Source organism: Corvus cornix, chromosome 20 (assembly GCF_000738735.6).
Source record: "Corvus cornix cornix isolate S_Up_H32 chromosome 20, ASM73873v5, whole genome shotgun sequence".
Classification (NCBI taxonomy): domain Eukaryota; kingdom Metazoa; phylum Chordata; class Aves; order Passeriformes; family Corvidae; genus Corvus; species Corvus cornix.
Genome location: NC_046349.1, coordinates 14,794,353 through 14,820,446, shown reverse-complemented (window position 1 = coordinate 14,820,446; position 26,094 = coordinate 14,794,353). Strand labels below are relative to the sequence as shown.

The following is a 26,094-nucleotide window of genomic DNA, read 5'->3' as shown; positions in this document are numbered from 1 at the left end:
GAGACCTTTCACTGACTTATTCTACTCTGTTTCTCCTCATTAGGTAAATGAGTGCTATTCCCTGAAATGATCAAAGCAGGAATGGAATGAAATTAAAAGACAGCTTAGTGCCTAACACCAGGTAATGGAACTGGTTGCCTGTGGAAATAGACTGGTTTGTCTATGGTTTCAAAAAAAGATTAAACCAACCAACTGATGATAGCATAACCAGCCAGAATACTGGCACTTATAACCTTATATAACCTTACAGAATTTTAAGTGGTATCTCTGTGTTTAAGAAGCCTGCTGGCACAACAGTGAGTGTACATAGCAAAGCCTTGCATTCTTTGTTGATTTAGTTAAAAGAATTAGATGGAACCTACTGTATCTGTATGTTTCCTTCATAATTAGGCAAAGACTTAACAAGGGACCAAAGCCCTTGTATTAGCGTTCTCTACTGCAGCAGGAACTCTTCCTGTAACGGGAATTGTAACCCTCCGCCCAATGCCCACAGAACATTCATTGCTTGTTTGCCTTTCCTGTTTAAAAGTCAACATAAAAAGTTAGAGGCTGATGTCACTCAGACTGAAGAAATGTTAACCACAGCAATGAGGGCAAAGCCATTCTCTAAATCACAACAAGGAAAGAACATGTCAGAAAATGTTGGATAATGCTAACCTTGGAATCATCACAAATACACAGTCACATTCTTCTTGATTACTAGCACTTTAGGGGTACCTCATTCTCTTCTATTAAACTGCCTCCCCTCTGAAAATATTGCAGTATGTACTGAAAAGGCTTTACAAAGTGTAGGAGTTGTTCCTTCTTTATGGACAGTTTTATTTTTATACTTTTAATGAGGGAAAATATTGACTGCCTTTTCCTGAAGTTCAATTAGTTTTTGCATTGAGTTAAAGTTAGTAACCTTTTAGATGCATGGCTAATTTTTGCTCTGTTGGTCTGGATAAAGATCTCCTGATTTTCTGTCCTTATATTGGATTAATTTCTACTGTGAAACATCTTTTTCAGGGGCACCTTTTACATAACTCTTGACACTGTGTAACAGGACATTCTAGACTGTCCCATATTTAGTTTCTCTGCCAGTTGTGTCCATGTCCCTTGCTGTTACTACACTTCTAGAATCTCTCTGATTCTTCTACTTTTTTACTATCTGGTTCCCCAACCTGGAAACACTATCCTCATTTCTCACATGAAGTGCAATAGATTGCATCTGTATCTTACATATGACTCCTGTAGCAAGGCCTCCCAGAATGAGATCAGTCTTTTGTGTTTGAGCATCATGTTATTAATTCACCATAAGCTTTAAATGCTTTTATGCTGAAATCCTGCCTTACCAGATGGTCGCCATTTTGCTTTTATGCATTTCATTTGTCTTTCCTAAGTGTAGAGCATTTTACACTTACCTTTATTGAATTTAACTTTGTTCATTTTAGATTCTCTCCAAACTGTCAAGATAATTTTGAATTCTCAGCTCCGAAATGTTTGCAGGGCCTCTAAAGGATATGTCACAGGCAGATATTATAATTACCTTCTACTCTTATTATCCATACTGACAATAGAGAATATTTTTTAACTTGAGATTAGAACACCACCCCCCCGTGGATCCCACTTAAAATATTTTCACTGTTTGACAGAGGAACATTTTTCAAAAGTTATACATATATATAACCGGATGTAACTTTATATATATACTCTTACTGCAATCTCTGTTGAGGACATATACCAGTCCTTTAGTATTTGTCTCTTAATGCAGCAGTGCTTCAGAGCTAAGCAAGACTTAGTCCCTAGGTGGTTTTGTACTGCTTCTATCTGTGAACTGTGCCACAGGTACATCATTGACTGTATCACATGCTTGCAACACAGAATGTTGTACCATCAGTAGTAATTCTAAGCTTACAGAAGATCCTCCATCTCAGCAACATTTCTGCATTGACTTGGAACTCTTGGGGCACACAGCAGAAATATTAGTTACTGGAATTAATCAATCTTTTCTTCACTATTTATGCTATTCTTGATTGGTGTAATGTTATGCCATGCTACTCTTCAACTGAAAAATCACACATTTCACTGGAATAGCCACATATATTAAATCCTGATTTATATGTGACAAATATGTTTCTGCAAAATATGAAGAGAGGAAAATGAAAGAACCATCAAGCTACTTGCAGTTCAGTCACAGAGTAGGTGTATGTGTGGGCAATTTATTCCAAGGCTCTCTTTTCCTTTATACCTTTCTGTTTGTGCTACCCAAAAGCCAGCCCTCCTTAGGAGCCCTTTTTGTCCTGATTTTCACCTGTTGCCTGCTTCTTCTACCGTAATATCATACTCCTTTTACATCTTTTTTTTTTTTTTTTAAATTGTAATTTGCCTAAGATGTGGACTGTGCCCTTTTCACTCTAAGTTTGGCCATGTCATTAAATTCCTTCGCCAAAGTATTCTGAAAGGCATAAAAAATCACGGCCCAGCTGAAGGAGCTGTGAAATGACTGAAATGGTTCCAGCTTTAATCATCTGAACTGTCCTTCCAGAGAACACTTGCGCTGCAGCGGGGATATCCCGCCTAACTAGCTGGCAATTAAACAAATTAAATCGCGATATGAATGCTAATACCTCTTCCTGCAGAATGTTTTTCGGGCGGGGTAGCAGATACTGTTATAAAATAAATATTGAAAGTATTGAAAGATAATTGACTGGAAAGCCACGTCACCCACGAGAGGAGAGCGCGCAGCTCCGCCTCAGGCCGGCAGCTCTCGCGAGAGCCGCCCGCGAGCCCCGAGTTGTTTAAAGGGCAGCGTGCGGCGCGCGTGCGGGCTGCGCGCGGGAGGCTCCGTCATCGTGCGGGGGCGGCGGCTGAGGGGGCGGCGGGCTGGGGCGTTGTCCCCTCAGCGCAGAGCGGTGTCTTCTTCACTGACGGGGATTAACTGGGCCGAGGTGTCGCCTCAGTGCAGAGCCTTGTCCTCTGCAAGGACCAGGATGAGACTTCGAGACATTGAAGCTCTGGATGTGCGAGGCCTGTCGGTGCATGATGTGGTGGTGGCCCATCTACACCAGAGGTGTTGCCAGGGGCGGAAGGGCCGAACTCTGTGACTTGGTCTAAAGAAAGGTAGGTTATAGTTGTAGGTGGGTATTTCCCTTCTAAGGGGAATAGAGGGTCCAAATGCCAGACCCTCCTCTGTCTGCTGCTTCCCCAAGCCTAGGTTAAGGACATCACTAGGAAGCTTCCTGATGTGGTATGGCCCTCGACTATTGCCTGTTACTGCTTTTCCTTGTGGGTGGCGATGAAATCACAATGCACAGTCCAGAGTCAATCAAAAGTGTCTTCAGGGCCTTGAGACAGCTGGGGAGGGAATCGGGAGCACAGGTCACCTTTTCCTTCCAGCCACAGGCTGCAATATTGGAAGAAATAGATGGGCCCAGTCTATTAATACATGACTCAGAGATCTGCTGACTATGCTGCAGCACACTGGAAGTTTTACAGAGAAGAGCCAGGGGCTCCTAAGATGATAGGACTCACCAGGGAAACTATTAGTACTTTACTAGTCCATAACAAAAAGTTTTGGTATTTGAAATTTCCAGTATATCTTTAAAACATTGTTTCTGTTTCTTTACTGTTGTGAGGATTTTGTGTGGCAAAGAGTAATTGCTTCTATTTAAGAGAGGGTACTTCACAGAAAGAACTTATTTCTGGGCTCATGGCCACAACCAAAAATCATGGGCCTATTTCATTTTGCAGGCTAAAGATTTCACAAGCAAGAATGATTGATAAGATGCTGGAATATTAGGAATGCATATTGAAGGTTGCGTGTTGTGATAAATGTGGATTTTCTAAGATTAATGATTTGATTTTGTGAAAACCACTAAAATTCTGGTAGGAAATCTTTATTTAATATTTTCCCCTTTTGCAGGCAGTGATGCTTGCAAGTGGTTTGTTCCATTACATTAGTGGATTAACAAGGAGCATGGGACATTCTTATGACTGCTTAACATGCTTCAGGCGCTGAATGGACATTCAGCTATTGAAACAATGAACCCTGCTTAAACTTGTTTTCTTTCGCCAGTTCTTGAAACATCTTTAACAAAAGGAACGAATAACTGACACCACTGCAGTGCAATGTGTTTTCTTCTTTCGTTAACTGGCAGTGCATAGATGTTAGGGGAAATGTAAAATAAAGTTACAGATAAGGTAGCTTTGTTTCCAGGTCTTGGGAATTACTAAGATTTAGAGACTGCACGAAGGGCAACAATGTATAACAGATCTGGCAGCATTATAATGTCATACTGACATTTCAGAAGTGTAGAATATTGCATTTCTCCTGATGGCTTTGAGTATTCTGCATTTATATTTCTTTTTCTACCCTTGTAACATGAGTTTAACATCAACTGTTTTCTTAGCATTATTTTATTATTCAAGTATCAAGATATGCAAACCCTGAGCTTTAAGATATGACTGTAAACTCCACTGCTCTGCTCTTCTGGTGACACTGATCATTGATGGAAATGAACTAAACCAGGTTTCCTTTTTCATTGTGTGAGGAATTATCTCTATTTCTGCCTCAAGATAATGTTTTTGTTCTCTGCAACGATGAATTCTGTGTGGAATGCTTCCATCAGAAGCGCAAAAAGAAAACAGATGTGTTTACATTGTCTCCATGGAGACACAAACACACAAGCTAAATTCACACTAACATCAGGGGGAAGATTCCTCCTACTTTGCCTTCCAGAGAAGGAGAATTGCAGACAGAATATTTGCAGCAAGTGAGACAGAATTGTCTACAGACCATTTTTCTCCCTTGCATTTTCAGCAGGGGATTCTTTGATCATTCAGTGAAGATTCTGGAATGCCCTGATGGCTGCTTGTAGTTCCACAAGGATTTTGGTAAGGGTTCAAAATACTGTAACTTGTATGAATGTTTTAAGTAAAGAGGTAATTCTCTACAACTACTTCATTCCTCATCTCCAACACAGCAGTAACTTCAATTTATTCGGTGAGCAAATGTTATTAAACCATATGATGTTCCTTCCATTCCTTGTTTGGAAGACCATTGACTAGGTTTTCATAGACATTAACTATAAAATATTTTTCTATCATATTTTCATCCCTTTACACATGTCTATTTTCATGGACCTTTACAAACCCCTGTGTTTCTCCAAGCAACTGCAGTTTGGCCATATGACACATGAAAACTGTTTGAGGCTCATAGTGACTGGGAAAGGAAGGGAGAAATCCTTTTCCTTTTCTGCTCCTTCTCTGGAGACCATGATTTGTTTTCAAGTGACACAGGGTGAATATATCCTTATAAAGTGATCCAGTTTTTTAAGCTAGCTGGAACTTAACTGTGAAAGGAAGAAGAGATCTTACCTTGAGAGAGGAAAATAAGTCATCACATTACATATGTGATGTCAAGTGAAACCTTACGCAGTTTGATATTTCACTCACCCAGCAGTACTTGGCAGTCTAGTAGATCGCCAGGATTATAAATCTACTGAATATGGTTTATTCAAATATGATCTATCCCGTGATTCCTGCTGCAGTCAAAGGAATGGACATCACTGCTGTTAGTGACTGCTTAGTGTTTTTCTGTTTAGCCTCTGAGAATAGAAGACTGTCTACCCAAAGGACTGTGACATAAGCTTCTGGTACCATATATTGTACCAGGGAGTGGAAGTGGAAGCTTGGTGGGAGAGGCACAGAGGAAATAAAATTTTGCTGGATGAGTGACTGGGAAGACAAAGCATACAGCAGCAGCAGGCCCAGGAGGTGGGATAGTAGTAATGTGTGCATTTCTCCCCACATCTGGCTTTCCTCTCTTACTTCTCATGAGCTTTGTTATGCTGATACAAGCGAGTTTTGTATTTTAGTAACAGCATAATATCTGTTGTTTACTTCTACTGCACCCATTGTATTATACATGTTATTTGTCATAGTGAAACTGTAATGTAAGCCTACAAGGTGATTTCTTTTTTAGGACAAAGTTTACATCTCAGAATAGAAGATACCAGACTCTCCCACCAAAATTCACTTTATTTGCATGTCAGATCTTGAATCCTGTATTATTCTCTCTTTGTGATGGGAGAAGATGATAAGCAAGATTCATGAGGAAGTTACAGTAAGAATAATTTCTAAATTGTTATTAAATCTGATATATTACTAGCTGAACCTGATGAGGGATTTGTCATTGCACAGATGGATTTGAGGGATTTCTGGTCTGCATTTGGCAGGTGAAAGGGACAGTCATGGGCCTGTATGTGAGGCTGTAAAAGCATGAGGAAGCAAATGATACTAAAATAATAAGAGGAAGCACATGTCTCTGTTCTGTATAATTCCAAATGGAAATAGTTGAGGAATAATAAAAACTGTAGCTCTTCTGATTCAGCTATGTCTTACCTGTAATATGTGAAAATAAGCTTTAGAGCCAGGGATTTGCTGCAGTATTAAATTTTTCCTTTTGCAAGTAAAAGATGGTCACTGAACATGCCTTTTGGTATCTTTATTAAAGTATACATTGAAATGACAAATATGATGAGGTGGATGAACAGGAAAGGCTGTATGCCTCTTTTCTACTCTCTAGCAGACTTGTTTAGGACGGTTTAACTTTCACTGACATTGTTAGTGATACTTGTTAAAGATTTTTTCCTCATATTTTGTAAACCAATCAGATGAGACAACACGTAGCATTACAGTAAATGTTTTACTGTAAATCTGTCTTTGTTTGCTAATGGCATTGTTGAGAGGAAACCTGCCCAAAAGAAGTGACCTCATCTGAAGCAAAGTTCAGCAAAAGTGGAGGTGGTGGAAATTCCTGAAAAAAGACAGAAATTTGACATTTTCCACCCTCCCCTCTTAGCGCAGCACCAGATAATACAGACAAGAGGGGCCTCTAGGTGGACACCATCATCTGAGCAGACAAAATGGGATCCCTGCTAAGGTACATATTTACCTGTATGATGGCAGTAGTAAACTGAGGTGCTTTTATGGACCATAGTGTATATATCTCCTCCTCACATTACCAGAAAAAAACCCTATGTTGCTCAGGATAAATGAGGAGTGTAATTAACAAATATAGGCATTTGGCCATCAGGCTGTCAAATAAATACTATAAATAAAATGAAGTAGGGCAATAGAAGGAAATGTAAAGTGAAAAACCTTTTTTGTTGGCATTTTGTGCTTTTTGAATACAGTCTTAACCTGATATATATGTTATATCTATGAAATATACATGAACATTGTTAAGGAAAGAAGGGGAACATCTTCCTTCAGCTGGTGATAAGTTTAGATCATTTTCCTAAAGATAGACTGAATCATATTTACATGGTACAGTCTATCATTCATTATTTATGAGAATTTCCTAAAAATTTCTGAAAAGGAAAACCTGGAATTTGTTAGATTAATGATCACAAAAATTCAGTAGTTCATACAAGAATCAAACTGCAGTGAGAATATTTACCTCTAAATTAGTGGTCTCATACAGCAGCTTCTGCCGTATAGAAAAATTACTTTCTTTTCTACTGTAGCTTGCCCGTTGGTTTTTATACAGTCAGTTGCCACCTTGACCCCCACTACTTTCTGAAGTCCAGCATTTCAACTGGGGGTTCAGTCTCTCTGGTTTTACCCAGTACAGCTTCAAGCAAAAGAACACATTGACATCAGTGAGAGCTGGGCCTAAATAAGAACACCAGATTCTGGCCCCTGAATTGTAACTCTTTGTGCAATGCAATTTTCCATCTAGTTGGGACACATATTTATGTAGTTCTTTATGGAAGATTTTTGGTTTTCAGTCGTGCAGTGGAACAATGAAAACTGACTAACCTTACCTGTAAACTTACTTGAGCCTTGAGGGCATCTGGGGGGGAAGCTGTGAAAGCACTCACTGCTTTCCATTTGGATGTTACATTATCTCTTGAATTTAACTGAACTCAGGTAAGATGCTGGCTCTTCACTTTTTTAATTATCGGAGGGACATAAATTCAGCAATCTGCTGGGTCAGCTGTCCTCTTTTCTCCTAAGCAGTGCATATGCGGCACACACATGCTCTCAGGTGATTATTCTCTTATCAATTATGGTATCTAAACTTTTTTCCTGATAAATCTACTTCATATATATCAACAGTTCAGACAATGTGTTTTCTCAGTGTGTGTGGGTCTCAGGAGGAAATGTCTGGCTCACTTTTGGTTTAGTAACTTACAGGGATTGAGTTTTCAATAATGTAAATGGGAGTCGGGTGATAATTTGTAATGCTGTGAGTGCAATTAGTGAGATAAATACAGAGCTAGATTCATTTTCTCTGAAAAGAGGCAATCTGATTGCTATGCAGAAAGCACCTTTATTTGTAATACTGGGTGCTCATAATGTGGTTAGCAATGCACAAAGTGGCATTTTGATTTGGAGCTTTAAAGAATTCTGGGATGAATAAAACATGAAATTAATTGCCAGAGAAGAATCTCTGCCAGACTAGATGAGATCTACTGTGCTGAATAGAAGCTGTAACTTATGACAGGGTCTGTTCCACTCCCAAAGGAAATTATGTCAATACCAGGAAAGGTTAAAAAGCACTTAAAATAATTTGCAGTACCAGAAGTCCTTCCTCTTCAGATGTGGGTTGAGGGTACATATATAAGTTATGGGTAAGCATATATATTCACGTGTCCTATCATCCTGCAGCAGGATGGAACAGAACTATGTAAAACATCAAACTCCTTGCTTTGTATTAATAAATTTGAATGAGAGTTTCAGTCAACTTTGACCTAGGGAAAGCTGTTAAGTTGGGAGAATAGGCAAATAGCTGTTAAATTGGGAGAATAGGCAAATTTGGATGTTTTGGTATATGGAGGTGTTACCAAAATCCTCTGAAATATTTGGGCTAAATAAGACTCTGCCTTTTTAGTGTTAGGAAGTAAGACAGTACTTTATTCTTGGCCAAGAGGGGGGTGTGTGTGTGTGTAACTGGCAAAGTTGTGGCCTCCACACAGACCCCAAAACAAAACCTTTTCACTTATCTATACATTTTTAGCAAACAGAGAAATGAATGTTCATTGGTTCTATTGCATAACTCTCTTCATTAGTTAGGGTTCTGGCCCCTGCTGGTTATTGATTTCTCACTCTTCATGCTGATCTGGTCCACATTCTTTAGTCCTTGTCTCTTCCTCAGATGGGGGAAGCTTTCCAGGCCTTAATCTCCTCTGTATCTGCTGGTTACTCCAATGTCCTTGAAGGGCCATAAATTTAAAATCCCAGATGCCCAATCTTCAAATCCCTTTGGTTTTGTTTATTGAAGCTTGTCAGGGTTAGTTTTAGCAAACTTAAGATTTGGATGATTTCATGATCAAAGTAACAATAAATGTCTGTGAAGAAACTTAACTCATGCTGGCCAAAAGTGGGCCCTGCATACAACTAATTAAAACTAATTAAAAATTAACTGGGAATGTTGTATCATTTCCAACAGAGGATCTTGAGTCCCTGTGTGAAATTGTATATTAAATGTTCTAAGTACTTAGAAAAGCCTGCTGAAATCAGGGAACACTCCGCATGCCCATGAGAATCCCTGGTATCCTTTTAGGAATCTCAATTTATGCATGTGTTTTTGAAAAGGTTGGAAGACTCTGGTTGTGAATATCTAAGTAGCAGTTGCTGAACTGAACTTTCCCTGTCAATAGATGGATTTGTAGGGGAAATTGAATTATGCAGTTCTGTGTCACAGTAGAAGTCCAGAAGAACAAATTGAATATGCATATGTAATTTTAGGAAACATAGTAGTGAATATTATTTGAGTTCCGTTATTTTTTACAGAGCTATTAAATTCAGCTGAGGTTTGTTGTGGATTTGTCTTGAATACAGGAGCAGTTTCACTTTTTTTTAGCCTGTGAACAAGTAAATTTTGTTCACTTTAATTCATGTGGTCTTCTATACTTAGAGTCCACTTGAACACCCCTTGAAAGCAAAATCCAAAATCAAACCTGTTTGGAACAAAGTAGGAAAAAATGCTGTGGGGGAAATTAATAACCAAAGGAAGAGGATCAACATCTATCCTTCTTTTGCCAGGTTCTTCCACAAAATACATACAAGCTCCTACAAATCTAGAGCTGTAAAATTTAATATTCCAATATGCTTTTAGAAAGCACTTTAAAAGGTTGTGTACATGTGTCTAGTGTAATATGATATGGAGGAGAAGAAAGAAGATCCTTTTGAACCTCCTAGTGAATAGTGCCAGAGAACTCACTGAAAATCACAATCCTTCTGGAGGCTGTGACAGGAGGGAGTTTTACTGATGTGGAGTATGGGAATGCGATCTCAGTTATAGCTTAATTCTTTTGTTTGTAACCTGAGTGATAATAGATATGGAAGAAGGAGATGAAAAGAAGTTTAAAGGAAGGAATGCATGAGTGAGGATTTTTTTTTTTTTTTTTTTAAATGTGAGTAGGTTTCATGAATTTCTATTTATTTCTATGTAAATTATGAATTAAAGGTAGGAAGCTTAGGGGACTCACAGGAGCATCCAGCAGAGGGAGAGATAAGCAGGATATTTAGCTAAACAACCTTGAAATTAATAAAACACTCATACCAAAGAAATTTTTGTATCAATATTTGTTACATTTTTATTGGTATATTTTAGCTGGATGTTTTCTGCAGATCCGTGAATACCAGTGAGATGAAGTATCTTTTAACAAAATAGAGAAAGAAGGTAGAATTTTCTACTGAGAAATGCATATCCATACCCCGGATATTCAGGGTTTTGTCTGCAGTGTAATTAACTAGAATTTGAGCTTTTCACATGTAAATCAGGTCACTGAGAGCACTGGCAGTCTTAATCCTTTTTCTCATTGTTTAGTGGACTTCTCAGGTTTACAGGCTACCTTTTAAGTGGAAAATCTTAAAATTTAAATATTTGGTCTTTTGTGTCTTCAGAATTTCAATACTATCACATTATATTATATGATGTACATCATACCATGGTCGATTTATTTGGGGTTAATGATTATCCCTTCTTAGACTTCTCCAAGGCAGCATTTAATAGAAGGACAGTTCAAAAAATCTATCTTACCTTAAAATTTCTAGACTCAAGAGTATTTCCCCGTTTTATGGGTATTGAATCTCTGTATTTGACCTATTGCACTTATCATAAATAAATGAAATGTATTTGTTTATGAAAAACTTCAGCTACCTATCAGAGCAGGCATGAAAGATTTTCACGTATTAAGATCTCTCTAAATCATGAAACATAATTATAAGCCTATTTGAGCCATTTTAGCTCAAGTATTGTGAATCAGATCTTCAGCTGTGGTCACCACATGCGTGTTGTCTGTGGAAGTATTCAGTTTACATCCAGAGGTCTGGAGAGTAGTTTGTGGCTATTGGATATTTTTTTTTTGCTGTGTGCAGTTCTCACATTTAATCTCTGTACGGGTGGTATTTCAAAATACCAAAAAAAAGAATGTGTGCGAACTATATGTGCGGCAGCTGTGATGTGAAACACTCTGATTCATTGGCTGAGTTAAGAGAGGATGGTTTGGAATTCTCTGGGCAATGTTATGTGGCTCTGGATGAAACCATAAAAGCCTTCTCCTGTTCAAAGGTCACACGTACCTTCTTGGGACTCTCATGCTTTCCAAAGACCGAGTTGTTTACACACACAGATTATTACATCAAATCGGCACATGGTGCTGATGCAGCAGGATGGGTATCATGTTACTTGACATTTCAATAGCTGTTCTCCAGTGGAGAGATGGTTTGTCATACTGGTAAAGCGGTTCACATAGAGTTTATTGGTGTCCATGGTAGGGATTGTGCAAGTATAACATTTGAATTAAAGAAAAGAGAAATTAAAAGCCCAGCTCTTTAAGCCATGTACTTAACACTGGTTCAAAAACTAGGTTAACCAAGCATAAAAAAAACCTAGAGGGAGGGGAGGAAAAAACCCCAAACTCTTCATTTTAAGTAACATTGTGGTGGGTTCATGAGATATTAATTGAAAGTAAACTGACCCAGTGACTCTCTAGTTGTGGTTTCCTAGACAAATAGGGCCAGAAGGTACACTGAGAGACCATCAGAACATTCCCTGAGTTCCAAACTGGAATAATTATGCTTTGCAATATGTTTGCTTGGCCAGTACTTAACAACCATCCCGTTGTCCACTTCGTGACCTGTCCACTTGTTTCACTTTGCTTGCTGTTAGAATAGGCCCATCCATTCCCTCCACAGATTTAAAAGCTGTTACCACATTTCCCTTTGGTCTCCTAAGACTGAAGAAAATTATTTTCAGTTTTTTGTAGTAGGTCTTCGTTCTGGTCATTCTTGTTCTCCTCTCCCTTCTCTCCATATTTTTCTTGTGTTTCTTGATTTTTTTTTGGATGGAGCTGATATTACATTCCAGCTGAGGTCTTAGCAGCGCTAAAGAGCCCGGAATAATTATTTTACCTGTCTTGTAGGTAGTTAGCCTTTAGGAAAACCAGAACTATGGTTGCACTTTTTTGCAAAAGCGTGACATTTTTAAAGTATGTTGGCTGATTTATGGGGCTCTTTTGTACCATCAGTTTGGCCTATGTGTCATATATAGCTATCATCTGTTTCATTTCCATTGCTTCTCTTAATAATTTATCCACTTTTCCAAGATTTTTTTGCATTGCTAGCCTGTCTATGATCAGAATGTGAAGGTACTTGGTGATGGTTATTTGTACACCATGCAGTGCTTCTGCCAGAAATACCTACTTGTCTGTCTCCGGTGTTCGGCAAGGAAGCAGATCTGGATTCCATCTGCTCCTCTCTTGGGACTCCCAAGTGGGAAATATGTGTATGGATGTGTGTGTATGTTCTGATAAACAGGATGGAGGACATGAACTTGTTTCTTGTGGAAGATGAAGATTTTGCAGAGGTGTAATGTAGCGCCGTACCATCCAAGAATTGTACGTTTTTGTGAACTCTGTTGTAGAGTGACTGCACTTCTCTGTGCTCAGACTGACCTGATCTCATAAGGTGTGTAGTGCTCTTGCCAGCTCACCTTGTATCTGCCCTAGCTAGTGGACCTTATGGCCAGGTAGCTGTTTTTCTCTTTTAAATTTGTTTTGATTATTTTGTCAAAAGATTAATTCTTAAAAGCTAAAGATGGAAAATTTTGTTGTCTTCAGGATTTGCAGGACGTAATAATCAATACAAAGCTTAATAACAATTATTTGAAGAATGCCAGAGTGAATAAGAAGAAATGTATGTTTGTATAAACTGAGAATGTGATATTGCTACTGTTATATATATATATATAACAGCTAGAGAGAATTTTTCTTTAGTTCTGACATTTGAACAAGCTTATTAAGAACAAGCCACAAGCTATTTTGTTTTCAGCCGTTCAAACCTGCCCAGTTTAGACACATTGCTTGTTTGCTTTGTGGCAGTTTGAAACCACTTTGTTCTACATCTGTATGGTCATCTTGATTGAATTTTAATGTGAAAGCCGGATGCATAAGGCCTGGTGAACTAACAATCAGGGATAAGGTCACCATCTGCTCATTTAGTCAAAGCTTTGTGCTTAGAATTGCATTTTACATTCAATGACAGGCCCTGAATGGCTCTTACAAAGGGTCAAATGAAAAGAGGAAACCAATAGAAGGCACCTCTCCATTGTACAGAAACTTGTTGCAGAACTTCTTAATGTCTGGGTCAGGCAATACAATCTTTGTTTAAGATAGAACCTTTTCAACCATCTGTACCTTGATTACAAGTCTCAAATTTATTCTTTTTGTCAATCCATTAACTTTCCTGAAGCATTCTTGGGGATGCTTTTGCTTTTATTTTGCTTTCAGAATTTTCTCAGCTCATTACATGTCGCTGATCTGATGTACTGTACTTTTTCTCAGCCTGACAGTGTTTTCTTGTACTGAAGAAGATGGGACTGACTGATTCTCATGGTAACCCAGACCTTCCTTGGGTGGGAACAGGGACACTGTTAGGTGTTTTTAAAGTAGCCAGCCAGTTCTGTCATTGCTATCGTCCCCTGCCCCTGCTTAGGAAGAGTAACCACACTATGCTGTATTTCTCCAGGAGAGCCAACCACTTGTGGCAGTACTGTTCCTTTACCTTGTCCCTCCCAGTGAATGCTTTGAGCTTCCTTATTAAAGGCTGGATATATTCCTGTCCTACATGGACTTACTGTCATCTGAAAATTATTTATCTTGGGAGCACTAAGTTCAGAAATTGAAGCCAAGAGAGATCAGATTTTTAGGTGGGGCATTGAAGCCCACATCTATTTGAACACCTGTATTGCTATTACTGCACTCTTGTCCTTGTATTCTTTCTCTTTTTCATTAGGTACACTTTCTCATTGGCAGCCTGACAACGTAGTTGTGTTTCAATTCCAGATTAAGTACCTTCCACAAAATTAACTTCTTAGTAGTCTTCTGGTACATGGCTTGACTCGTGTATCTCTGAATACTATGAGCATTACTTTGCAACTGACATTAATGCTGAGTCTGTTGTGCCTGGACACTCTGAGGTTCTACTAATGAGAGATCTAGAGAAGCCCATGTCACCATTTGAGTTTACTTGTTTAAGTTAGAAGTTATTCAGCAGCCCTCCAGTGATATTTTTAATGAAATGCCCACAAGCATGCATAGATGCCAGGTGCCAGGTTTAAACCTGGTGCCAGGTTTAAATTTTATGTATCAGAGGGTTCTTCCCACTCTTCTACCCCCAGACAATGAGAACATTAATTCTGTTGGTTAATACATCTTCATTTGAATATAATTTATTTAATCTTTTCATGCATTAATCCTTAATTAAAGAAGAATTCAAACTAGTAAGATGGGGAACAAATGAGTTGGTTTTCTTTTAATTAAAAATACTTCCATATGAGGAAAAGCCTCAGACAATTCCATCTGGACTGGATGGAATTAGGCTGCGTCTCCCAGGTTAATCAAATTCTTTCAAACTTCTTTTTCGAGGCAGAATAGGACAAAAGCCTACTTCTTTTAAAGCACTTTGCATGCTCTCTTCAGACAGGATAGGTGGCTGCTGTGAATAAGATGGATTATATGAAAATTTTGCATTGATAGCAATGCATTTTGAATACTCTATTAATGTACTGTTCAATATTCTTGGGGTTTTTTGCAGTAATGTCTATGTTATGGTTAAAAATGACAGCAAAACAATTTTTTTATCAGCATTGGAATTAATGAGGCCTAGTTCATAATGACACTGCATCACTACTTACTCTAGTGCAGCAACTCATATCCCTCCACATTGCTTCCAGTTCCATGCCACATTTCCCTGGTGCTCAGCATGTAGGCAGTGTTTCTTCCCATTCCCTTGTTGTCTGTACCACGAGGGGCAGGATGTGCTGTGATTGATGTTAAATGCTGTGTGCTGGAATCCATGTGATAACTGGTAAGCACAAACCAAAATAAGGGACCTAAAGTGAAGAAAAATGAGCAGAGATGGTTCTTACCCCTTAGGAAAGACTTAGTCTCAGTTTTCTTCTTTTCAGGTCTTTAATGAAGGTTGTAGGAACTTGCTTATTCTTAAGGCATCTTTCTGAGTGTCAAATATCTCTGAAATCAGTGCAAAATCAACTGAATTGGATTGAACCAGAGTAAAATGCCATGAGATCTGAAATCTGCTAGATTCCAGTCTGCTTGAGAAGTATGGACCAAAAACAACAAGGTCATAAATTTAAAAAGGATTTGAAAAGTCTTCCATCATGATGATGCTGTGACCTGGCTCCTTAGTTAACATGGTTGCTAATTAATCTGGTAAACCTTTGGCTTGCAAGGATTCCAAAGAGAAAATCAATGTGTGTTGCCTATTTTTTCCACTTTAGATGATGATCCACTGCATTTCAGACACATTTTTCTTCTTCGCCTTTCAAATGAACAGCTTCCAGGCTATTGTAAATTACTCTTCTTCTGTACTTTCTTCTTGCCTGTGAAAATATTTGAGTTGAAAAAACAAGACACATTCCTCGTTGTTCTGTTGTTTAGGATATATTATGTGTCCAATGGAAATACGCTCTCATGCATTTACTGAAAGATAGGCAAACTATGGTTTGCTATTTACCCTAAAACACTCCTCCTACTCCAAGCAAAATCATCCATAGAAAAGTGTAATTTCTATGTTCATTTCCATGTGAGGATTGGAGGTGATATCACCAGGAAAACATTTTTCTCTCTTATTTCCATATGTGTGAAAATCTCAGCTCCTGTGTTGGGCACACTTGAAATCTTGTGATCGTTCATCAGACTGTGTTCTTTACCACTTTCATACATATTTCTCTTCCACTGTATTTTTAGGCAATCCTACTTATATCAGTAATACTTATCTTTTGAGGGGATGGGATTTGTAGGTGAAAAAGTTAATTTCTATTACTTTGCTAGCATGAATGGTGATAGTTTAAGTACTCACTAGCTGAAAAAATAAAGCGAATCGCAGTATTTGAAAAGTACCAACAGGTGAAAAAACCTGAAACAGTGCCTTGTAAATGAAAATTTGTGCATGTAATTGATTTGCTTGATTTTTGTTCTGGTTTTACTCTGTGGCTTTGGGAGTAGCAGATGAAGGAAAAGATTCTGCACAGATACTTCCTACTCCTGGCTTAATCCTTGGCTTTGGGGTGGCTGTACATGTTGAGTGTAAAATAAATTCTCAAATCATGTTTAAACTGAGCTATCTCTAAGATAATAATAATAATTTGCATGGCTAATGCACCTCTTTTACATACAAATTGTGGATACACATGCATAGATTGGATTCTCACTTGGTGAAACTAAAGACTATAAAGAGACTTAGTTCTTTTGTAAAGAACTGTAAGATCTATGAGTGAAAACACTCTGTAAGAGCTAGGTATTACTATCTTTTATTACTTTCCTCAAAAGACTGCCAGGCTTTCAGGGGAACCAAATGTGTGGAATGGTGTTCTTACATTAGAGACTAATAAAGATTCAAATAAATAACTTAAGTACTTTTTAGGGGTTTACTTACTTTTAGACATTTGAATAATATAATCCCTAATGAAAATGTTGATGAACCTCTATTTTATCAGCATTTGTAGACTCTATAGAAAGCCTTAAATAGCAGGGGATTTATAAATTTTTAATTAGATTTTGGTAATTCATCTTGGGGTGTATGTGTATTCATGAAATCTGAAAGAGCACAGTTTAATCAGAGGATGGTATTCAGCACTTCTACAGCCTCAATTGCGTGTGCAGCTGCATAAATGTTTGATTGCAGTAATTGGTATTCAGAAATGCTTGTGCTAGTTTTAAGTATGGCTATACATATGTTTGGGCAAGTTTTTTGATTATGATACATTGAACAATTTTGGTTACTTTTAAAAAAATTGGCAAATACACGCAGAAAAGTATGATTTTAAGTTGTATGTACATTCCCCGTGACTGTGGGTGGACATAAATAGGGAATGCAAACATACCTGATTAGTTGGTTGCAGCTGAATGTACGAGTTATCTGTGTGCTGTTATTGAAAGTATTTGCATAACAGACACATATACCCAGTAGTAAAATAGTTACTAAAATTGGAACTCCTCAGTTCCAATTGACACATACAGGTTAGGAATACAAGAGAGAACAGTTTTGGAATGTAGTAGTTTTCTAAACTACACTTCTTGAATGTACAATTTATCATTTAGAAGGGCTTTCCATCAGAAGGTTGTTTTGGCACTGAGGTAATGATGATGTGTATTGTGAAAGAACGGAAATGAATCGTTCTGTAGTTGCTGGGGAAATAGCTCTTTACTTAGCTTGAAAGCAGGGACAATGCAGGCTAGAATTGTAATGAATCCTATGTAGAATCAATCTATCTTCAAGACAACAGATCCAAACTTTGCAATACTTCAGCTGGCATATAATGAATATGTTATATCACTATGCTAACAAGCTGCTTCAATGTTCTTGTCGATTTCAAAACACTGTTGAGGGCATGGAAGCTGTTTGCTCCTCTGTATCTAGCTAGAAATGAGTGGGTATGACTGAAATCCTGTGTAATAATCAGTTTAGATTTGTGTGATGCTAGATTGCTTTTTTTAAAAACAATTTCCATTCTGTAATGGGTGATAATGATGTAACTGAATGCATTAGCCAAATCAAGATTCTAATTTTGCATGAATTGCACAGTATTAACTATTTTAGGATTGACTAGCAATGGACCATGCTTCATTTCAGATTGTGATAGCTGTTTTAAAATGACCAATCCACTAACTGTTAATGTAACAGGGCCAGTTTTATCTCCCATGTACCACCCAACAGAAACGTGTTGGATTTACATTGGACCCTGATTTTAAAGTTTGGGTTTTTTGTTTTGAGAAACCGTTTCATATTGCACTATTCTTCCTAGACACAGCTGCGTAGCTTTGGAGTATTGTACAGGTTCACTGAAACTTTGACAACCAAGATCTGATCCCATTCCAGAGATTCATGCTTGCCAGCCTAGTAAGAACATGGTCAATTATCTTCCTTTTAATCCCCCTGCATTTCCCTGAGGAGCAAGGAAAAGACTTACTTCGTTGCCTGGAATATCAGGATTTTGTAAATCCACTGCTGCTATTTCAGTCCTGGTGCTCATATGGAGTGGGAAAGCAAGTCTTGGAAGCCTTGTGTCCAGAGCTGCAGATTGCATACATCAGCGCTTAAAAAACATATTCTAACATTCAGCCAAGCCCAGTAAATAAATCATATTAAAGTACAAAGGAAAATCTAGCAAAAAAATGAATTTTTTCATTGCATTTCATCGATTTATTACATGCTTTTCCTGGACTATCTGTTTGAAATATGTCATCGCAAGGGCTAATCTGGTGGTAGCTAATATGGTACATATAACAAATATTGCATCTCTATAAGAACTCGTCTGCTCACAAAAAGTCTTAACTCTATGTGTATATTCATTATCTGAGACTGGCTATGATCAACTTACATAAGTGAAGTTTTAAAAGCTTTCTGTAAAAAAAAATATTCTGTGTCAGTCAAAGGCTGCTAATGGTCTTTTTATTTTGAGCTTTTGAGCAAAGCCATCACCACTGTTCTCATGCACCATTACAAGAATTTTTCCCAAAATCTGACTTCCAAAGCACAGCCTAGAACATCAGCTCTGGTGAAGGCTGATGAAAATCCTCTTGCTTTAATACCTAAATAAATATGATTGCTCCACGTGTGAGCATGGTGTATTGTGGTTACAAATACATGACACCCACAGCTCTCCTAGATTCAGATGATTCATTCCTTCTTTCAACATCCCAGTAAAATGGAATTCAAGAAAAGGAACGAAACTGTAGGAATAAGAAAACCCCCACAGTTGTATCTCAAGAAAAAAAACCCCAACCTCTATTTAACCACTTAATGGTGTATCTGTGTCACCTTCAAGGGTGATAGAAACTTCCTCACTGTTGGGAGATGATATTTGATTAGAAGCTCCAAGGCCCATTTGGTCATCTAGTACTAATGACAGGCTATGCCGTGTACTCTACTTTCCTTTGCTGCCATGGGGAAGAGTTTTTTTTAGATAAGCTTGTTCTCACGCTACACTATTGAAAGAAAAGAAAGCTACTAATCTGTTTGACAGATACGAACTGGTACCCTGGCCTCCATCTGTTGCTATTGCCCCATTAAAGGAACCTATCCCCGCTAGCATATGCTAAATGTCCTCCTGACAGTAACAAAACAGTAAGGTGTAAAGAAATGTAAGAGCCTTAGTTCTTACCCACTCTTTACCAAATATTATACATAGCTTCACTGGATGTTTCTTAGCCTAATTTTTCCCTGCGAAGTCTTAACAAAGCTTTTTCATTAGGTCTTGTTTCTCAGTCTCTTCCCTAACTGATTATGGTTGCAGCACGGTCAAATGTCAGCTAATGAACAGCAGCTACAGGTAGTTGTACAGCTGTATGTGTTTAATAGATTTTGCACTGAAAAATTGCAGTCAGCAGGATTTTTTAAATTTAGATTTATATCAGAAATCCAAGGGGTTTTGTCCATTCTTCTTTAAAGCAAGCGTTGTTTTATTAATTGAAGCTGTAGCTTTTAACATTCATAAAAATTTGGAATTTGAAATAATGACCAGCCTCCAAATGAGACTTTAAACTATTAATGATCTGCCATCTGGTGGCCTGACTTGTTTGAGCTGTTGCACTTCTAATTCCCACTGATATAATCATCAATGGCTTTAATATGCTTTTTGTGGTTAATGAGCTTGGGCAGGAACATCATCTGGTCTACTCCTCTCCCAGACCTTATTGCTGTGACTCAGGCTAGACCTGTGTGATCTGCTGGTGGTTAGGCCACTTGAAAATTCAACAGGGAATTTCCTTTGCCGAAGGAGAAAAACCTGTCCTGACCTTATCTGGATTAAATTTCCCTTTAGCCACCCTCATTTGTAATAAATGATGGTCAGATGTTGTGTTACCTCTTAGGTATAACTGAGATGGATGATAACCCACTTTTACCCAAAGTTGTCATGTATTATTCCTATTTAAAGCTAAAAAGCTTTGAAGTAAGTGCAGAATAATTGAGATTTGTGTATATTGCTCTCCTGTCCTTTCAGTTCTTCCTTACAGCCCAAAGGCATAGCACATTTACAGACTGGTTCAGTTCTTCATTTCTGTAATGGGTTTAGATACATTGTGCAGCACCTGATCTAAAGGTATGATCCTGTGTTATTCGAGGGTTACATCTTATCCAAGACTGGAATCATTTAAATGGAAAAGAAGGAGAACAATATGATAGACTGGCTGTATGTTTATTTAAATATTTAGAGGGGATGACTTATACCAGTGGCATAAGTAAAAACGTAGGTCAAGTGTAGGAACTGTAGCAGAACTGATGTACGATCCTTCTCCACACCAGTGTTCTCTCTCCCTCGAGGAAGGAAGACTAGTATGTGAACACTTGAACCTCAATACTTGCTGCCTCTGAAATTTCCTTTAGAATTAGGACTTGGACACACAGTTTTAAGAACTCCACAAATAAGCAAGTAGAATCTAATGAAGACACCTGGCCTTTCTTCTGGTCAGCTGGGAATCCCACTTGTTCAGAAATAGCAAATGAGATGAGAAGGAATGACACAGAATCAACTGCATTAATTGTATCTGTTAAGGAACTAGAAGGAGGGAAGAGATACAAATATAATGTACTGCAAAGTCACACTTGGTTGTCATAATCCACTATTATGCAATTACACCAATCATGTATAAAAAAGTATATGTTTTAGGGATTGGTTATTCTGGCTAAAGGTTCTAAACGGCCCATATGTTTTCACTTGTGAAAAGTACATGTGATCATAAGTATCAGTGTTGCTTGGAGATTCCATGAGTATGTGTACCACTGGGTTAATTTCACATATTTCATTCATGTCAAAAAATACACAATTCAAGAACATGAAACAAGAATATTTTTCCAGATTCTGTGAATGAATTTGATTCAGTCTGTATCCTGTCTTTTTAGTACCTTTTACACTAGCAGCTATTTAGTTGATGTGTTTTGTCTTACCATTCCAGGCCAGTATGACTCTTTGGGGGAAGTGGTATTTCACAACTTCATTATTTTGATTTTATTTACCTTTCTGCCTGTAAGGGGATCTACCTCAACTGCAGGATTACCACCAGCTATTTTTGCACCTCTGTATTTATCAAAATTGAGCATTAAGTTCTTTGTTCTAAGTAGCTCTACACACCTGACAACCAAATTTAGGCTTTGTTTATACTGTAATTTATTAAAGCTGGGAAAGTCTTAAAACTTTTGAAGAATTGTTTGGGACTTACATAGCTTCACGATACACATTGTGAAACAAGTCTTCCATTTTGTAGTGATTAGATGAGTTGCTAATGTGCAGAGAAAATTGAGAGGAAATTATGTCCAGGAGCTGGCTCATTCACACTGTGTTACAAATTATCCATACCTTCTGAAAGAAACATCAGTTATTTGACTTAGTTTCTCAATTCTGTATTCTAGGTTAGCCATCATAAGGAAAAATGAAAAGTGACAAATTTATTGGAAACTTTGCTGCTTTCTAGAAATGAGACTGAGACCACCAACTCATTTACAGCTGGCTTCCAAAGAGCTCTAAAATGAAAATTAGTTTTGATCATTGCTAAATTCTACTAGTGCTCTACATCTGAGCTGAAAAATTCTGTCCGAGTCCCAGCCAGCTGAACAAACCATCCTGTATAAACAATTGTTGACACAGGTTAGTTTTCCCCTGCTACAGAATGTTGAAAAAACAATCATATATCTGGGTAATGTCACAAGAAGTCTATAGCTTTTATAAATAAATAAATATATTCCAGTAATAAAAAAAAAATCAGATGAAATTCTTTAATAGCTGATGATTGGATGAAAACTTCTCTGATTGAAGACCAAAACTGATGGAGTATCAATCACTGCTGGTTTTGATTAAGTACCTCACTAATCTCTGTTACTGTATAATGATGATCCTGGCAAGCAGAGTCTGATTGCTGCAGGAAAATCATTTACATTAATCAAGTGCAGTAAGAAAGATTCTGATGTACTTCACTTTTCAAGAAAAGATGCTGATGTCTTGTGCTGAAAGAGCTTGATGGACAATACAGCTTTAGATGGAAAACCCTGACAGAACTAGTTTTAATGCTCTGTATTCTAAAAGGTGCCAGTATGAGTGGGCACTTTTGCTCTCACTGACCTAAATCCAGATTGCTAAATTTGCCATAAGCAATTCATCAGCAAGTCAAATACAGTAGGTAAAATATTTCCGATTAAGTAGCAATTAACCTGAAGTAGCCTAACTTAACAGGTGTTAGACTTCATAAAAGGAAGAGACCTTTGTTCTTCAGACCAAGGAGACAGCAAATCTTGCCTCCTAGATATCTTTGTTATTTAATAATTTCTGGAGATTTTTTCTTATTTGAGGATGAGAAAGTAAGAACATCTGTGGTAAATTTTTAAAATAAAGCCAAGGCTCAAATCTACAAATACTGTTGCCCTTATACCTCGGTTTGCAGATCTCTGGAAAAGCCTCTAGCCATCACTTCCAGCTTTCCAGAAAACACTGATCACTGGTGGAATCACGAAACATGAGCTTCTCTGGAGCATAAATCTCTTTGGAGCTTAGATGCAAATAAGGAAGTGTGTGTCTTGTAGCTGCTGTAACCACCAACCTTCCTAAAGAAATAATTCACAAATGATTCCCATGGGATTTTCAAACCAGGTTTCTTTTCCATCTGTTAGTCAGACTGATAGGTGTTTTTGGGGCTTTGTCTTAGAGCTCTGCAGAGAAAGCAGCTGAATATAAAAATTGGTAAATGTACACCTCATCAAATCCAAGAGCCCACTGTTAACACATTCATTCATCTACAATGTGAGCGACTCGGCCTGATTTGCAGCCAGCTCTGCCCTGTGGCAGGACAACGGCCAGCTAGCAGTGCCCTTGGCTCATCTGATGGAAATTCCTGCAGTGGATGCACTGGATGCAGAAATGAAGTGGGGCCTTTTAGCACACTGAGATTGAGGCTTAGGTCTGAAGGGGTTGACTGTGGTAATTCAGTACAAAGTGAAGTGAAATTAGGTTCTTCCATTCCATAAGTAGGACACCCTAAAAATTGGACTGTCCATCGTTGTGACATAGATGCGTTAAACTTGTTGTGGTAACTGTGAAAATAACCAGGATGTGAGTACATAATTCACTGCTGTAGTAGTGCCATTGGAATCAATGATGTTACCTAGGAATTAATTCTGCCTGATGCTAATAAAGCTATCAGCAGAGGTCAGAAAATAATGTTTCTCTTCTTGGCCATGATTGACTGAAGTCCCTCTCCTGTCATTTAATCAGTAATTGTAAGAAGCTATATATACAAGTAGTACAATGGAAATAATAAATAATCCTCTGTGCAAAGGATATATGGTCAAAGATTCAGGGAACACAGCAGTTTATTTGAAATAGCAGTATATTACTAGTCTTTACATTAACAGCGTAAGAAAAATGAACTTCCTTTATCATGTAACTTACCTATCTCAAGTATAATGTGTATCAGGCCTTTGTATTATGGGTGCACATTAAAAACAAAGCAAAAATGGTTTGTCAATTACAATAAAACAAGGCAAAAAAGATTTCAGATACATTTACAATCCAAAGCCTTGGATTCGATCACTTCAGAATCCTGGCTGAGTGGAATTGAGTGCCCAATATTCAAGCATAGTTGCTATAATTTTAGGTGCTTATTGGACATTTATTCATGTAAATAGATGGGCAGAGTCCAGTTAGTCGGTATGAATTAATAGTCTATTTCTATGTTCAATTATAGTAAATTAATATAACCCAATGCTTTCAAAAATATCAAAATAATTTTTAAAGGCAGGGAAAATTTGGAAGGATGAGAAGCCAGAAATTGAGCTGTCTAGTAAGCATCCATAATATAAGAAGTTTATCTTGACATTTGAGTTTTGGCCCTGAGGAATCATAGCGGCTTTTGCCCAGACCTCCTTGGTAGCTCAAACAAGCCAAGGGGATAGAGTATATCAAATGTACATGTTTACAGAATAAACATTAAAGCACCTACCAAGCTGAAGCTCTGCTGTATACAACTAATATGAGGACATCTGCAGGGAGGACCATATTTCATTTGTTTATATGAAGTTTCATGTTTTAATGATATGGTGAGATTAAAATGAAAACCAGTTGAATGTAAAAATTTGAACCAGAGAGTGAATTAAGACATCTAATTTTGTGTAAGTCCTGCATTGGCATACGAGAAACCATTCTTTAAATGACAGCTTTTTGATTATATCAGCTATAATAATCTTTCAAGGGGATACTTTATGGCAGGCGTATTCAGACGTGAGCAAGGCACTTATTTACTCCCTTTGAAGAATAAAGACACATATTCACTTTCTTGTCCCCCAAGTGCTCTTTCCTTCATCTAGACAAGGCTCAAAACAGTTTGATTTCTTAGAAACTATTCAGTGAATGAGAAGATTCCTAATAGTGAAAGTGAACATTAAGGAAGTAGTTATGAAAAGTTCAAAGCTATGTTTTGGAGTATTTTGGTAAATCCTTCTTAACTTATCTTGCCCTTCCTGAAATATATTATTCCTTTGAAAGAACATAATAAGAACACCTGGATATTAATAAGTGCAGCCTAAATGCTGTGCAGTGCACAGTAAATTTTTGTTCTGATTTGAAAAAACCGTTTATCCCATCCCACTATAACAGGTAGAACATACAGGTTATGGGAAATGAGTCTATATAGTCCTTAGAGGATGATGAGAATTTGGTGATATGATAGCCAAGCATTAGTAGTCTGTGTTCATTTTATTCAATTTCTGTTCAGTATTTTTCAGGTGCCAAGGAAGTGGAATGTTGTTGATGCTCTTTTTCTGCACTTGTCACAATAATATGCAGGAGCAGGAAAATAGCTGCCAATACATAGTCATGAGATAACATACTGGTACACAACTGCAAGCAGGAACAGAAAATGCAGCAGACATCCATTGTTCTGACAGTCTGTCAATTTTGATGAAAAAGATTAAGTAAAAATAGGAAAATATATTAAAATAATGTTGATGAGATTTTAATATAATTTCTGTTACTGGAGGTTGCTGGAAAACTGAAGAAAAGCAGATGAATGTGTTAATATTTAAAAAAAAAAAAAAAATCAGAAACAGCAATCCAGTCCTTTAAAGTTAAAATGGGCTAGAACTAGTAGTTTAAGATTTTACCTTCTTTGTGAAGTGGACAGCAAACGTATATTTTTTTAAAGTAATAAAATATGAATGGGAAATTATTAACCTAGGAAGCCCCACAATTGTTTAACTCCACCTCTTCCAGTAATTTCCTTTAATTTCCATTACATTTTATGTCTTCCAAGATTCCCTTGATTTTGTCTTTGAACCACTGAAATCCTTCTGTGTCTTGGGTCAATAGGATCATAGAATACAGAAATTTCCAGACTAGACAAACTACTGAATACTAAATATCTACTCTGAAATACAATCTCCAGCAGTACCCAAATCCTATTACCAATAAAAGTGTATGACACAAGCATTCCAAATTTCTCAAGGAGGTTTTATGGCCTTATATGATTACAACAGAATTGCTGTTCACTGTGTACAGGTTTTTTCTTCTATTTTTGCCATTCACCACCTGCT

At 37.6% G+C, this 26,094-nt stretch overlaps 1 long non-coding RNA gene across 2 annotated transcripts in view; it reads left to right on the top strand.

The window, feature by feature from the left end:
- The first annotated feature begins 2,850 nt into the window (after positions 1-2,850).
- The window catches only part of LOC120411050, a 47,759-nt gene continuing 24,515 nt past the window's right edge, over positions 2,851-26,094 (top strand). For both annotated transcript variants that reach the window (XR_005603445.1, XR_005603444.1), the window contains exons 1-3: positions 2,851-3,102; positions 4,802-4,875; positions 5,966-6,106. This is a non-coding gene — a long non-coding RNA (uncharacterized LOC120411050). The remainder of the gene's footprint in view (positions 3,103-4,801; positions 4,876-5,965; positions 6,107-26,094) is intronic.